The sequence below is a fragment of the Leptinotarsa decemlineata genome, unplaced genomic scaffold (genome assembly GCF_025532065.1).
Source record: "Leptinotarsa decemlineata unplaced genomic scaffold, Ldec_3_MD MMD2_P_RNA_scaffold_11, whole genome shotgun sequence".
In the NCBI taxonomy this organism is placed as follows: Eukaryota; Metazoa; Arthropoda; class Insecta; order Coleoptera; family Chrysomelidae; genus Leptinotarsa; species Leptinotarsa decemlineata.
The window spans coordinates 3,650,788-3,666,413 of record NW_027412525.1 but is presented as its reverse complement, the minus strand read 5'-3'; the positions used below and the strand labels follow the sequence as shown (position 1 = coordinate 3,666,413).

The 15,626-nt window shown below is 36.6% G+C and overlaps 1 protein-coding gene and 1 non-coding gene across 4 annotated transcripts in view; one reads left to right on the top strand and one right to left on the bottom strand.

Annotated features, from left to right (window-relative positions):
- Nucleotides 1–15,626, bottom strand: part of LOC111507417 (serine/threonine-protein phosphatase 4 regulatory subunit 1) — a 369,931-nt gene that overhangs the window by 202,286 nt on the left and 152,019 nt on the right. The window lies entirely within an intron of this gene.
- TRNAR-UCU (transfer RNA arginine (anticodon UCU)) lies at nt 13,014–13,086 on the top strand. Its single transcript has one exon. It is a non-coding gene; the product is annotated as a tRNA-Arg (tRNA).

Genomic DNA, 15,626 nt, shown 5'->3' with positions numbered 1-15,626 from the left:
GAGTAGCAAAAGTGCTTCGACAATTGGTTCAAACGCATGCAAAAGTGTATAGATATTCATGGGGAATATTTTGAAAAACAATAAAGTGATTTTCGATGATTGATATTTGTTTTTATTCCCTAATCCCGAAATATAAAAGGCAACCCTCGTAGTTTATATTGTGTAGGAATCCTGTGAATGATATCTGATTCAATTCCATAACGAATGTTTGGAATAACAGAATAGAGAAAAGTGTTTTTGTATAATTCAGTGTATAATTCATATGAAAGTAGCTGTTTTGAGACAGCTTTATTTTCAGTTTGTGTCTGAAAGATACTTTTTGGATGATCTACACATTTCTGTATATAATTACTGTTTTGAAATTGATTGCTTCTTTCCTTTCTTTGGAAGTGTCCCACTTTTTTTTGTATCAAGATCCCAAAAGGAAATCAAAATAACAATATTTCTGTTAAAAAAAAAACATTGAAATGTCGAGGGAAATGGTGAATTCTTTCTGAAGGTCTGAATTATCGAAGCTGGATTTGAAAGGTGGAAAAAAAGTTGAACAGATTCAACTAGCGTTAAATGATTCTCATATGATACAGATTTTTGCAGGTTCATGAGACGTTCAAGATTTTTGAAGTCCACTGAGAAAGACCCCTTAGATGAAAGAAAGCAAAGGTACGGGCGTAAAGTACATCCTGAGTATTTCTACACTTCATGAGCTTTTTCAGAATTGGGCGTGCAGTCATTCAGCCAGTCGCTTGGTTAGTAATGAAACAAGGGCAATTCAGGAAATTGGTGGACGTTAATAACCCTAGCCAACTCATTACAGTAACGAATAATTAAATAAAGAATTGAAGCAACATTAATATATTCAAGAACACACGTTTCTCTTCCTGGAGACCTATAAGTACATCGGAAATAAACATCACTGGGGGTATGCCATTGTACAGAAAGATGATTTTAATTACAATAGAATTAAGTGTTTAGACCATCTGGGCTTGGATCAGCAACGTTTCTCAAGCTCACAAGGGCTCTACTAATTTCATGAGGGGTAAGAGCTAAGCGAAAGTACTTAGGCTGTCGAATTTATCTTCAGAAAGTTTCGAACTACGCTAGGATTGAAATACTTTATATATTCACTGGAGGTAACCTCAGTAAATAACCTTTTTCACGGCAAGTATCATCACAAACTCCGACAGATCTGGCGATCGGTACTGACGAGAAATAACGAAATTGATGCTATAAATATGCTTATCGATCTGATCTTACTCAACCCTTCTATAGTAGTGGAGTGGACTCGGGAAGAGTTGTACTAACGCGACATGAAGTCATGAAAATTAATGCATCTCCATTAGAGTTGCATTCCGAATAATATATTCCACCGTTTATATTCCAACGATAACAGGAGTGTCTGCATGGCATAGTGGTACTGGATGGAGCCTGTAAAATTAGTTCCAATCCCCTTTTCTGCATAGTCTGTAACCATATCTAAGCCGTTGATGTTTAGCTTTCGAACAAAGTTGCCATAACTGCGCCTACACAATGATAAGGCAATGCATGGGATTTTCGTCAACAACTTTACTTATCACAGCATCCGACCTTTGATTATATCAATTGGAGAGGTTAGGTTACGTCCAAAGTGAGTGGGTCTATTCGAACCTCCACCGCAACCCGCAAGGGTTTATTGTGTCTCACACCTATTCACACTTGACCAAATAAACCCTGCTTCTTAACAAAGTCGATTAGTTTGTATGGTGAGTAGTCTTTCAGGTCAGATGGTAAGAGTACGGCTCTGCCGAACTCTAAAAACCTGATTCGGTCCCCAGCGGAGCAGGCACAAAGTATGTGCTCTGCTGTTTCATCATTTTCCAAAAAGGGGCGATACACACTGTCTTCCGACAGTCCGAGTCTCTGCATATGATGATTCAAATGACAATGACCAGTAAGAAGGCTTGTTAGACATCGTAGTTTCTCCCTACTGTAGTCCAACAACTGTTTGGTATCAAGCTTCGAAGGGTGGATGAACGCCTTGGAGTGAGCCAATCCTGGGAAGATTCTGCCGAAAGTCCATAAATCTTCTTGCCATCCAGGTGTTCAATGCGATGCCAAAGCGATGCCAATGACAGGTTATGGTCCGGTGAAGCTGCTTGCAGCACCCTCCTTTGCAAGAGAGTCAGCAACTTAATTACCTTCCAGGCCAGTATGGCCAAATTGGAGAGGACTGAAGAAAGAATCTGAGAGACATGTCATGACCTGCCAGAATGGCGTCTTATACACCTTCTTAGTCTTACTTAGTCACGTGATGGGTATCCAGACACCTGAGACCATAATGCATTTATTGTAGGTCCTACAAGTGCTTTGTTGCTACTTACGGTATTCCAACAATATAGTGTTGCTTGTGATCCGAGTGATATTGAATAACTTGTGGGGTATAAGAAGTGTCGAATTTATAGGAACCATGTATTCCTCACACATAGGCTGAAACAATTCTGACGTAGTCCTTTTCGAACATCAAAGGAAGAAGATATTCGTCGCGGAATTTTCAGTTTCGAATGAAGCGAATAAGATCAGAAAAAAAAAACTAATAAACTCCGCAGAATCTACTCAGATACCTATGGTGAAGTGGTTGTTTTCATCATTGGGGTTATTGGTGGAATGATGCCATGCCGGCCCTCTAACCTCAACATTATAACGACTATGACAGAAATATTGATCGGACATATGTAAATAGCAGCCATTCTCGGCTCATTGGGTCTTTCCAGGGCATACAATTTTCATACACAACGTTCACTTACCTGACGGTGTGAAATGGTGTATGTTATTGATGATGGCAAAGGGCCCGACCGACCCAAATTTTTTTTCAAGGACAAAACACAAGTACTGCAGGAAAATCATCAAGGCGCTCTGAGAGCGGTGTCTGTGCGAAAGAAGAGCTCAACATAAGATTTGATGGTACCAAACTAACTCCCAACAAAACACCGAAATACCTGGGAGGGACTCTTGATAGAACACTATCATTTAAAGAACACCTAACTAAAACCGCCGAGAAGCTGAAAACCAGGAACAATATAATCCAGAAACTATGTGGACCACTTGGGGAGTATCGGCTTCTACGCTGCGCCGCGCCGCTCTGGGACTTATCTTCTCGACAGCTGAATACTGTGACCCAGTTTGGCTCAATAGTCCGCACGCAAACAAGGTGGACGTCCAACTGAATAATACCATGAGGATGATCGCTGGTGTCATTAAGTCGACCCCCACTCAGTGGCTCCCAGTACTAGGCCATATCCAGTCTCCAAAGCTGCGACGAATAAACGCCCTCACACGAAAGTACAGAAAGATTATGGAAAATAGAAATCTGTCAATACATCAAGACATTGAAAACGCTAATCACAATCGTCTCCGCTCCATAAATCCACAGACTAAAACGGCAAGTGCAGCAATGCAAGAGGAGTTCAACCTGACCAATGCATGGACCCAAGAATGGACTACTCAACAAGGTAGCAATACGCCCTGTATTACCCGAAAGCACCAGGGTTTGACCTACCACGCAGTACCTGGTCTACACTTAACAGAATCAGAAACCAACATGTCAGATGCGCATACCTCCTGCACAAATGGGGCAAACAATCATCACCATACACTGCGAAGAATATCAAACGATGAAACACATCACGGAGAAGTGTCCCACAAGATCCTACAACGGTAGACCTGAAGACTTTCTGCTGGGTCGATAGATTATATTAACCAACTTGATAATTGATTGTGAAATCTTAAACTTTGTTTTATTAGCTTATATCATGTGTACCTAAATTAGCTTGTAAGGTTACTGTGTCTGAATTGCCATAAGATAAATAACAATGTGCGATTCACATTGAATTTGAATCGCTGGAGATTAAAAACGTTCTCACATAAACATATTTCTCCAAATGAAAAAGTTCTCAAAAAGTGGAGTTCGAGGTGTACTGAGTTGAACCTCTTTTCGGCAAAGCCGTTCATTATTATTCCTACTATTATCATTAGGAAAAAATCTCTACGATCGAATAATCAACGAGCTACCCAAGTCTTCAGTCTGAGTCTCTTGAAAGTCCAGCCAGTTTTCTGTATCTCCCGCCACTGTGACTGTAAAATCGTCGACAGGTGGTGGTCAACTTCCTTTTCGTTTGATTCGAGGGGCAGGTGTGTTGGTCTTTCGGATATTCTAGAGTTTGGTTCGTGCCCGACGAGACAGATTTTTTTTCGATCGGCACAATAGGAGCAACACTTTTCAAAAATGCACCCGGTCTCCTTTCGGCTATTGTATTCGGTACACCAGTCGCAACACGTTCCTTTTCGTTTCGGCTATAAAGAAGAACGAGCAGATGCCTCTTATTTCGATCGCGATGAGAATAAATCCTGGACAGACATTGCGACGTAATTAGGAATACAACAATATATCAATCAACAAGATCGGACCGTTAGGCGGACGTCAGATGGTATTTTTTATGATTCACAGATGCAACAGCAAAAAATATCTTTTGATCACAATTTAGGAGTGAAGTATTTCTCCTTTTGATGACAATCCACATTGTTTTTGCCAAAGTTTCGTAATATATTCAGTTCACCCTCAATTCTCTCTGAAGAAATTGGGTACTCAATTATCGTTTATTTGATTATGTGCCTGTCACTGTATATTCCACTTTCATTGAAGAGGAACGACTTTGATAAACCAAAGGTCAGTTTTCACATTTACCATTGATTCAAAATATAAAAAGAATGGAAATGAAAGTACACCGATACGTGATACAAGACAAAGACTACACAGGTGACACAGAACATTACTGATTGAAATACTATGATTGATTTTTTATTGAAACAATTCAGTCTTCACTAATTACTAGTGGGAATCCCTCAAGTATCTAATCTCAAACTATTCCTTTTGTAATTATTCATAAATTATCTATACAATTCGTTATACGACAATAGATGAATTGAAGCTCCACATCTCTATTACAGAAATAGAAGATTATTCTAAATTGCAACAGAAGTTTTATACATAACATTGAACATTTCCAAAGCAGAAGCACAGTGAAGTGCCATATTCTCTCGATGATACTATTTCAGAAAGAACTCATCATTTATCAAGTGATTTTTAACAAAGAAGCCGATACAATGACATTAACCAGAAGACCTCAAAGAACAGGGGTAGGTGAGAGGACATTAAGAAAAAAGGCCAGAACAATCGAATTAGAGGTTATTTCGAAACAGGCCAAGTATATACACAAGGACATACCAGGAATGCTTCTATCTCACTGTCACAACCTGAAGACATAGAATGAAACGTCATTTATGATAGTGCCTCGTTACCAAAAATTGATAGAACTGATCATATTCAGTTTAGTCAAGTTAGGCCTTTTTTTAAAATAATGAAAAGTCATCCAACGCAAACTTTCACGAGTTTATTGACATACTTGCGTTTTCAAAACACTCATTGTCAATTTTCATGCTGGGAACGGTAGCTGGTTGAGTTGGTATTCAATCGACCGCTAAATGTGGAACACTGATTCAAGCTATATCAATGTTTTTATACAGATGTACTCTTTGGAATCTCTGGTGTAGTAATGAATATTACTGGAGTTTTATCCCAACACCAAAGAGGAAGATCAAACTAAACATACTTACAAAGTTATCCTTATTTATACCATAGATGTATACCTTTTCTAGGTACCTACGTCTTAAGTGTTTTGAATTAATTCAACAATATTGCCTTATCTACTAGACTTAAATTAATTTTACAATGTGTCTTTATGTAATAGTCAGGTAAATCTCATAATTAAAATATTATTTCAACAAGCTATATAGTATACTATTAGGTATTGGTCCTCCATCGCCACTCATAACACTACAATGCTCACCCATTTCAACACTCTCACAGGCATCGAGACGCCTGCTGTTGCCAACGTATCTAACAAATTCAATGAACTGATGTCCATGGAATGACCCTGCTGCAAAATACGATGAGCGACTGCCGACCCTTCGGGTCCTTCATACTTCAAGTGTACCATGTGCTTCCCATATCCCACTTCAACAGATCTTCCCGTCTGTCCACAACCATTAGGTATTGGTCCGTCATTATTGTACATGGTGTTGTTATGTTTGCTTGTTTCTGCGCTCTCGTAGGCATCTGGACGCCTGTTGTTGTTAGCTTCTCTGGCTGATCTTGGTGAACTGAAGTCTGTTGAATGGTTTTCTTGCGGTGTGTGGTGGGCGGCTGCTGATTTTTTGGATCTTCCATGTTTTGGGTTTGCTGGCTGCTCCTTGTATCTTGTTTTAGTGTATCTTTTTGTCTTGTCAGTAGTGTTTTGCATCACGGTCCTTACATTTGATTTCATGGGTTCCGTACTTTTCCGAGTTGTCGACTTTGTCGTTTGGATTTGCTGGGGGCTCTGTGGTGTATGACTTGTTTTGGAAATAAATTTTCGAAGAACTAGGTAAGTGGGATGTGGGGAGAACTTGAGACACTTGAATTATGGACTTCAATTAATTGAGATTAGTTGAACAGCTTGGCAACAGCAGGCGTCTGGATGCCTCTGAGAGTCTCGAAATGGGTCAGCATGGCGGACCAATACTTAATAGTATTCAATATAGCTTGTTAACATAATATTTTAATTATTAGATTTACATAAGGACACATTGTGAAATTAATTTAAGACTAGTAGATAAGGCTAACTTGTGAAATTAGTTCAAGACACTTAAGACGCAGGTACCTAGAAGAGGTATCTATGGTACACATAAGGATAACTTTGTTTAGTTTGATCTTCCCCTTGAAGATGATTACTTGGTGATCAAAACACGTCGTCGAGGTGTTAAAATAACGGTTTGGTGTTGGGAAAAAACTCCAGTAATATTCATTACTACACCAAAGGTTCCAAACAGTGCATCACAAGTACAAAAAATGGTGTCTAATGAGACTCAGATAACTTTCCAGTGAAAATTATGAACATATCGGATATGAATTCTATTTAGGGAATATATATTTCTTCCCTGTGTATTTGTCATGAGAACATCAAATAAAACTCAAAAATGGACAACACAAACTTCAACTACATATGACAAGTGTCACTTATGATAAATTCAGAGTAGCAAACTTGGAAAAATACGTGCTCCAAACAAAATTCTTATTGATTAGGAAGATGAATTAATACAATGAAAACGACTTTCAAACAGCAACTGAAACTCGAAAATAGTCAATACAAATATCAACTACACATGAAAACTGACACTATTGACAAATACACAGAATAGCCAACTTGGAAAAAATGAATGTGCTCCAAAAGAAATCCTTGTTAGATATGGCTGTTCCGCCTTTGTCAACCGGGCCATTATCTAAGAAAAGCAGAGAGTACCAGGTGGCCGGTGAGTATAATGATGGGCGGCGCATTTCCGGTCACGTGCCACGACGGCGTTCTTCTTGTTTCTATTACGGTTCAAGTTATATATCGGTAATTACCGGTCGAGAGATGGATGGCACATGGTTTCCTATCGCGACCAACGCTCAGCACTCTTCCCCCGATAATTAAATGCGTTTATCAAATGAACCGAATAATTGCCACCTTAATGCGAGCGCACCTAGAAAATTGCTACACAACACAGGTTCGTTCCTACCAGGGCCGGATGTGATTGGTGCGGTATGGAAAAGCAGCCTACTTCAATAAGAAATGTTAAGTGAATCTCCCAATTTTATTTTTTTACTCTTTGGGCAAAAAGAATCTATAGTTACATTTCTGGAATAAACAGTTAACTTAGATCATCTTGATTGTTATATTACCAAATTGTATCAGGATGGAATCAACTTAGTCATATCTCAAGAAAAACAAATTGAAAACGACTTTTCTGTTTTGAACCGTCTGTACAGTGAAAAAACACAGATTTAGATTTTCATTTATAAACTATCACAATATGTATTTGCGAAAATTGAGACTCAACAACCCCTTTTGCCCAAACAGAAGTTTAAAATTATCACAGGATAATATCAATGAAAAGTGAAATTTTTGAAAAAGCATCAATTATTCCACCGTTCAAAAAGAACAAAATCCAGGCTAGTAGGCCGTTGTCGAATGGATCCTGAAGTACCACACGTTTCATCTGCCACTGCGGCAGACATCATCAGTGGTATGTGCGTTTAGTACCGAGAACGAAAGTTACATTTCGAATTATCAGTAACTAATATAATATGGCGGTCAAGAACAAAGCAATCTGGAACGACTAGGCTACTAAGTGGCATTAGGAACGACCCCAACTGCAGCTCTTGAGGTTCTGCTTGACCTTCCACCACTATATATCAGTATTCAGACAGGAGTCCGAATGGTGACATACAGGCTGCTGCAGAGGCCAACTACGATCGGTCAGTCGCACAGGAAAAAACTTGAAACTGTATAACGAACTGAAAGCAGATCCAAAACTGGGAATGCCAGTGGACAATACAGTCTCGCAGTAAAATTCCTATAAAACCTTCAAAACTATCACACCAAACGTAGGGGACTGGAAAAACGGCCAACCGATTAAAGCGGAGGGAACTTGGTATACGGACGGCTCAAAAAACCAATGAAAAGTAGAAGCAGGCATAAATGGGAGCAGAACGAAGACGAGAATCGCATTCAGCCTCGGATAGAATGCATCAGTGTTTTCTACGACAGACGGTAGCAATTAAGGCACCCAGCTCCTATCAAGTCATTTCGCGACTTGTAGGGACCTGTCTAGGCTCTCAATGAGCAACGTTTCCATAAAAGGGTTACCCTAGCCTGTATACCTGGGCATGAAGGACAAGGGCAATGAGAAGAAGATGATTTAGCTCATGAAGGTGCATTCAAGGCAATGATAGGTCCAGAACCCTTCTGTGGGCTGGCAAGGACAAGTATAATGACATCAATTCGTGGATGTAAGACAAATCGCTAAATTTGTGAAACAAGCTTCAATGAATAAGGAAGGCGAAAAATTTCTTGAAGGAATCTTCACCCAAATTAACTGAAGACAAGCTAAACCACAACCGCAATGTTGTGAGAGTAGTGGCAGGTCTACTATGAAGGGGCGTTGTCGGCTCATAATACATATGATTATTATGGGCCAGGCAGAATTACCTCCATGCAGGTTCCGCCAGGAAGAAGAAGGAACCGCACTACAGTTACTACGTGAATGCGAAGCGTTAGCAAGGCTAAACGATAGGATATGTGAGAACCAGAGGTTGAAAGCTACTCGAAGGAACCAATATCAAGGCTTTCGAGTCTCATCAAAGTGATCAAGCTAGATACAGAGGTCTGATAATCAAAGTTATTGATGGTTATTTGAAGTTGACTGTAAGAGAAAAAATGGATATTTGTATACTTCTACCAATTTATATGAAAAAGATATAAAAAAGGAATCTGTCATAGCCTATCTGCAAAGTAATAACGATTTTTTCAAAAATATAATGAACATTTAGCAGAATAGCTAACTGAATATCATTAAAAATTAAGGATTAGAGAAAAATCAGAAGTAACTCCTGATTTGTTTCCTTCTCCACTGAACCATCCCGTCAACTCAGTTATTTCATCAGTTCAGACTTCCATTATCTAATATGATATAAATTGATTTGAAATCCCTGAAAGAATCTATATTAGACAATGGAAGTCCGAACTGATGAAATACAACCACCTTCAAACAAACTCAGTTATTGTTTCAAAAAAATTACCAAAAAATTTCGAATCGTTCACCTGAATGTATCTTTTCAGGGTCTAAAAAAATGTAAAAAAAAAAAATTATTATTATTTCGAAAACGAAACAGATAGGTATAGGGAAATATCAAGAGTCGAGTGATTGTAGTAGATATCAAAATTCATATTATATACGGGGTGTTCCATTTGAAAAATCAAAGTTGCTACTACTTTTTAATGGACGAGGTTTCAAAGTGATCCAATGTCTGATTCACCAGAAACGTCTATATAATGTGCCATCCACCGTCAATCAGCCTGTATATAATTAAAGGGTTAATTAACATTACAGATACTCATATGAAAACTAATACTCACGGGTTCGTACATTTACCTATGATATTAACTTTGAAAAATATCCCATTTCCTTGGTTTTACAATGAGAATGTTAGATAATTCAGGTACACGAAAACTGGTGTAAATGAACCCATTACCTATTTCGCAGTTGACCTAAGAGTCATGGGACAATAAAAAGGTCTACTGTCCATAATAATGCATATGCACAGCCATGTAGTACAGTTACAATAAAAACATCTGCTAGTCAGGTAGGAATTTATCTTTTGTGGCTGGAGATTTATGTTGCTAAAGATATATTTCACAATACCTCCAAAATTATACGGTCGCGTTTGAATCAAGGCAATAGATTCGAACTTCCTTCGATTTTCCCAGATTTATTTAAGGATCATCAGCAAATATTGCAATTTCTGTGACACATAATGATATGAAATATTGGTAGAAGGGCATTCAACATCTAAAAGCAACACAAAATTAACAGCCTATAGCTACTAAAAATTAACAAAATCACTCTAGCAGCACATCCAAAAGTTCCACGAATAAAGAATTTCTTTCATTTGAAAAGAAATATTTTGTTTCCTCTACCTTCAATATTGAATTGTCCGTTGAAAAAACAGACAGATGAACAGCTCGAAAATATTGAGAAAAAAATAATCTTAGACCCTTCTGCTATCCTAATCATAAACAATAACTTCTGACTGTAGTGTACGATGAAGAAATAACTTTACAACCGTACGTCCTCAATAGCAATATGATAGTCAATATTCCCCACGAAATATTTATTCACCAATATCCTCATAATTTAATTTTGAATCCTACAACGTGTTCTGTCAACAGATGCCTGAAGTAAAAAAGATGAAATGCTACAACATAGCACAATGAAGAAAAATTTAGTTGTTTATGCTGACGAAAGTGAACGTTGATGAGAGCATAAAGTTGAGTCACTGTGACATTCAACCTGCTCTTTAAACAAATGCTATGTTGAGCGAAGGTCAGTCTCCAATCTATGGTAGTCAGATAATGAGTTTCTATGTTGTTTTGATTCCAACTCTGGAGCAAAAAGTGTTAGTTGCGTATCTTTACGTGGTAGGAGTCCAACCTTAAATTGTAAGATCTCGTTACTCCTTAGCTCGCACAAGTGAACGGGAAAACATTTACACCCATTTTCAAATGCTATGTGTTGCGTATGTGTTGAACATTGCTCAACACATAGTTCGCAATCGATCTTCCTTTCTGACATCATCAGTCTCCTGGCTATATTCAGCTTTTGCTGCCCCAAGGTTATAGCCTGAGTGTCTTCAGATGGTTTAAGTCCTTATTGGGTGATATAATGAATTCAGTCATGAAATAGAAATTATATCCGTAAATGTCAGTGATTTCCAGCGTGAATGATGAGGAGGATTAGCAACAGCAAAACTGTTCACAGTGATTAACCCTTTCAAAACTGAAGACTGAAGAATATTCATTATTTGTTGCACTGCGAGGGTTTACTACAAACTATAAGTAAAATCTAATTTTTATCAACTGTCATTTTATTATTTTTTTAATTTTTTTTTGTCCGATCTTCAAGGTATTCAATTTACTCCATAGAAAAGTCCGAATTATACTAATTATACAAAAAAATTAAAACGGACATACCCCTATGAATAGGGGTATTTTGTATTTTGGAAAATATTCAAATCATCAGAAATGATAAAAAAAAACTATATCTTTCGTATTTCTCAGAATCTAAGGATTTAGCAGTAAGCAAGGTCACCATTCTATCCTAACCTCACAAAATAACTTGAATTTGTTTTTTTGAGTGGAACATATTACCGATGATCCTTAGTTACTGAAACTGGACAAGAATAAATATAGTTTAAAAAACTAAAAAACACGCTTTTAAAAAACATCAAACTAAAAAATAAAAAAACAATTTTTTTAAATAAACTTAAAACAATAACGAATGAAAAATACTAGTATTATTGTGAAAAAATCGACGGTAGCTTGATAAAAAAAATATGGCACAAAGCGCCCACGCTATTTTCACAATAATACTAGTATATTTCGTTCGTTATTGTCTTAGGTTTACTTAATTTTTTTTTTACTTTTTAGTTCGATGTTCTTTAAAAGCGTGTTTTTAAGTTTTTTTAAACTATATTTATTTCAAATTTTTTAGTTTCGTATGTTATAAAAGCGTGTTTTTTAGTCTAAACTTTGGGATCAATCAGTCGAATATTGTTTAGAAAAATGACCATTGATATTTTCCGATTCCGGAAAAGTATCCAAGTAAGTATCCACAATCGTCTTCGGGTTATCAGTTATCACCCGAAGACGATTGTGGATACTAACAATCGAAACGTCGTGAAGTAACTTGGTTTGGAATCTTTTAATTTTATACTTTTAATTTTATACTTTCAATTTTCTTTTTTTGTTAATATTTTTTAATTTTTTCAGCTCGTGTTAATAGGTCATTTTTTTGTTTTTTTATTGTTGCTTGTATGTTATTTCATTGTAATTTCAGTTTTTTGCTTAATAAAATTGTTTTTTTCAGCTAATCTTTTTTATTTGTTACATATTCTTTCAGGGATTTCAAATCATTTTATATCATATTAGGCAATGGAAGTCCGAACTGATGAAATTCACTACGAAACATTGTCAACAACCTTCAAACATCCATTGAGACTATTTTTCTATGGTGAATTGAAATGAAAAAAACGAATTCGAAGAGAAAATAATGTTATTGTGGTACAAAAAAACCTTGAAATGTAGCAATGTTTTTTTTTTCAATCTTGTGCCTGTAAGAGTACTGAAAGAAAATCACCCTGAGAAATAAAGAACGGTCAATAAACGAGATGAAATACAGTGCATGTTTCAAAGAAATGATATTGCATGAAAGGTTTTTGTATCAATCATTTATATCCTTTCAGACACTCAGTTTTATTTTGTGAAACGTTTCATTAACATTTCGTAACTCACACTCGAAAGGCTAAATGTATAAAATAAAATATACTCACTTCTATAGTCATCGTCCCTGTAGCGCAGCGGATAGCGCGTTGGACTTCTAATCCAAAGGTCGTGGGTTCGATCCCCACCAGGGATGCGTGTGGAAAAACTTTTTTTTTTATTCATTATTTGAGCAGCCAAATAGTAATGATCGCGATTCAATTTGAACTGGATAAACTTTCGAATTTTCGAAAATTTACTAAGAAAATTCCTTGAGTATGTAATAATTTATTGAAGTGATACCTCTAACTTGAATTATTATAAAAACTTTTCTTAAAAAAATGTTGAAAATCATGGGAATCCATCAAGGATTGTCGTATTTCGATCGATTGAGTTTGGTGAAAAAGCAAACAATAATATAAATAAAAGTTTAGTGTTCATGTGAAATATCCCAAAATTATGATCTGAAAATTATAATTACCTGTCAAAGCACAGCTTTGTAGTCTTAAAGTAGTCTAGTACCTACATTTAATTTCTGTAAAAGCTGCCTAGCCTTCAAATCTTTCTTCGTTTTTATGCATTGAAGAAAATCAGTAGATGGTAACTTGTAAGGTCCGGTAGATGACTTACACAGTACGAGTTGTTTTAGTTTTTCATAAATCACATACGCAGGAGCTGATAGTAACAGTTGAAAGAATATGAGGATAGAAGTCATATTTAATTGCTGTATCCTCCATTGAAAACTCAGTAGCTACGAAAATTATTGTGTCGAAACAAAAATCTGCCAGTAGTAAATCGAGCTCGGCATCATCTGAACAAATATTACAAAAAGCATAGGGTTCACTGCTAAAATTGACGTTTCTGGCAATGAGTATTGTCAAATTGAAATTTTCTTACACACTAAAGAGCACTAAGCACTTGAAGGAGTGCAATAAAGTTTTGGTAAAATTGTTTATCTATCAAGTGTTTCACAATAAATCTGGAAAATAATTGATTCACTACCTACATGAATTTGATAAAAAAAATTAAAAATACTATCTTCGGTATAAAAAAATGGTTGAAACATGATGTAGGTAATATTATTTGTAACCCACAAAAAATGTTAAACGTTTACATAATTTCAAGATTTTGAAAAATAAATATGTCAGTATAAAACTAACTGATAAAAGCTTGAAGAAAATTTCAAGAGCAAAACCAGCACAGTATTAAATAACATCGAATTATACGAACAAAAAATTAATAGAACATTCGATATAATTGAAGATAAGTGACGTCAATAAACGTTACGAATAAACATAAAGTATGGAAGTGGAAATAAATCTCAATAAGGAATTAATTACCCTCATCGTTAATAAACGCGGCAGTAGCAGTATTTCATACACGGTAAATCAGAAATGAAGAACTACTACTTCGAAAGCTCTCTGATGCATAATAATGATTTTTGAATAAATGTTAAAAACTTTATAGCTGAAATCACAGATTTTAGATAACCATTATGCGATTTTTGAAGTTCACCCAATTTCAACATCGCTTAACATGACACGAATTCTCATTCAAAACAATTTAAACTGAGATGAAAAGTTTCGAATTACACACTTCAATGTTCATAATTGATATATCAATAATTTCAATAATATCTACATACAGATTGTGGAAGGTGGAAATAAAAAAAGTCCACAAAAATTGATTTCCTCTACAAAAAAAACTTTGATTCAACATAATAGCAGCCAGAACAAATTGAAAGAATGGCAAAAAACTAAATAAGTATATACAGAGCGTCTTCCGACATACAAATTACAAATTGAAATTCGTGTTCAGTAATTAAAGCTCACTGGATTCAGAATAATTTGTAGAAAAACTATTCGCAAATTTCTATTGGTAAATGTATATGTTTATAGTCTAATCATCCAAGGTTCTTAAACGGCGTTCTAAGGAATAAATTATAGGTTTCTCATAGGAACCATATGATTTTTGGAAGGTGAATATGAATTTCAACTTTGTATTCTCGCCAGCCTTACTGTCTTATGAAGTAGAAAGGACTGGATCCTGCGGGAGAAGGAAATATTAAGAGCAGATAGTTGTTGGTTCATAAATTGATCGAAAACACGTTTCGGTTCTGGTACAGGTGTTTTCAGTCGCAGACCCAGGACAGAGTTATCTACCTGCCTAGGAACTTATGCGACTGTATTTCAAGCGGAAATTTACGCTATTGAATTGTGTGCGGAGAGATTGGATAAATCCAACTTCACTCACAAGTCAATAAAAATATTCTCGGACAGTCAAGCGGCGTTGGAAGCTCTTGGCTCCCACCGAGCAACGTCTAAATTGGTAGCAAACTGCCAAAAAAGACTCTCCTCGATAGGAAGACTGAACAGATTGTCTCTGGTCTGGATTCTTGACCATACTGGCGTAGAAGGTAATGAGGATGCTGACTCCATTGCAAAGGAGGGTGCTGCAAGCGGCTTCATTGGACCAGAACCTATCATTGGCATCGCTTTGGGTTTTGCCAAACAAACACTCAACACCTGGATGGCAAGAAGAGTTATGGACTTCTGGCAGAATCTTCCAGGATTGGCTCACTCCAAGGCGTTTATTCACCCTTCGAAGCTTGGTTCCAAGCAGTTGTTGGACTACAGTAGGGATGAACTACGATGTCTAACAGGCCTTCTTACAGGTCACTGTTATTTGAATCATCAC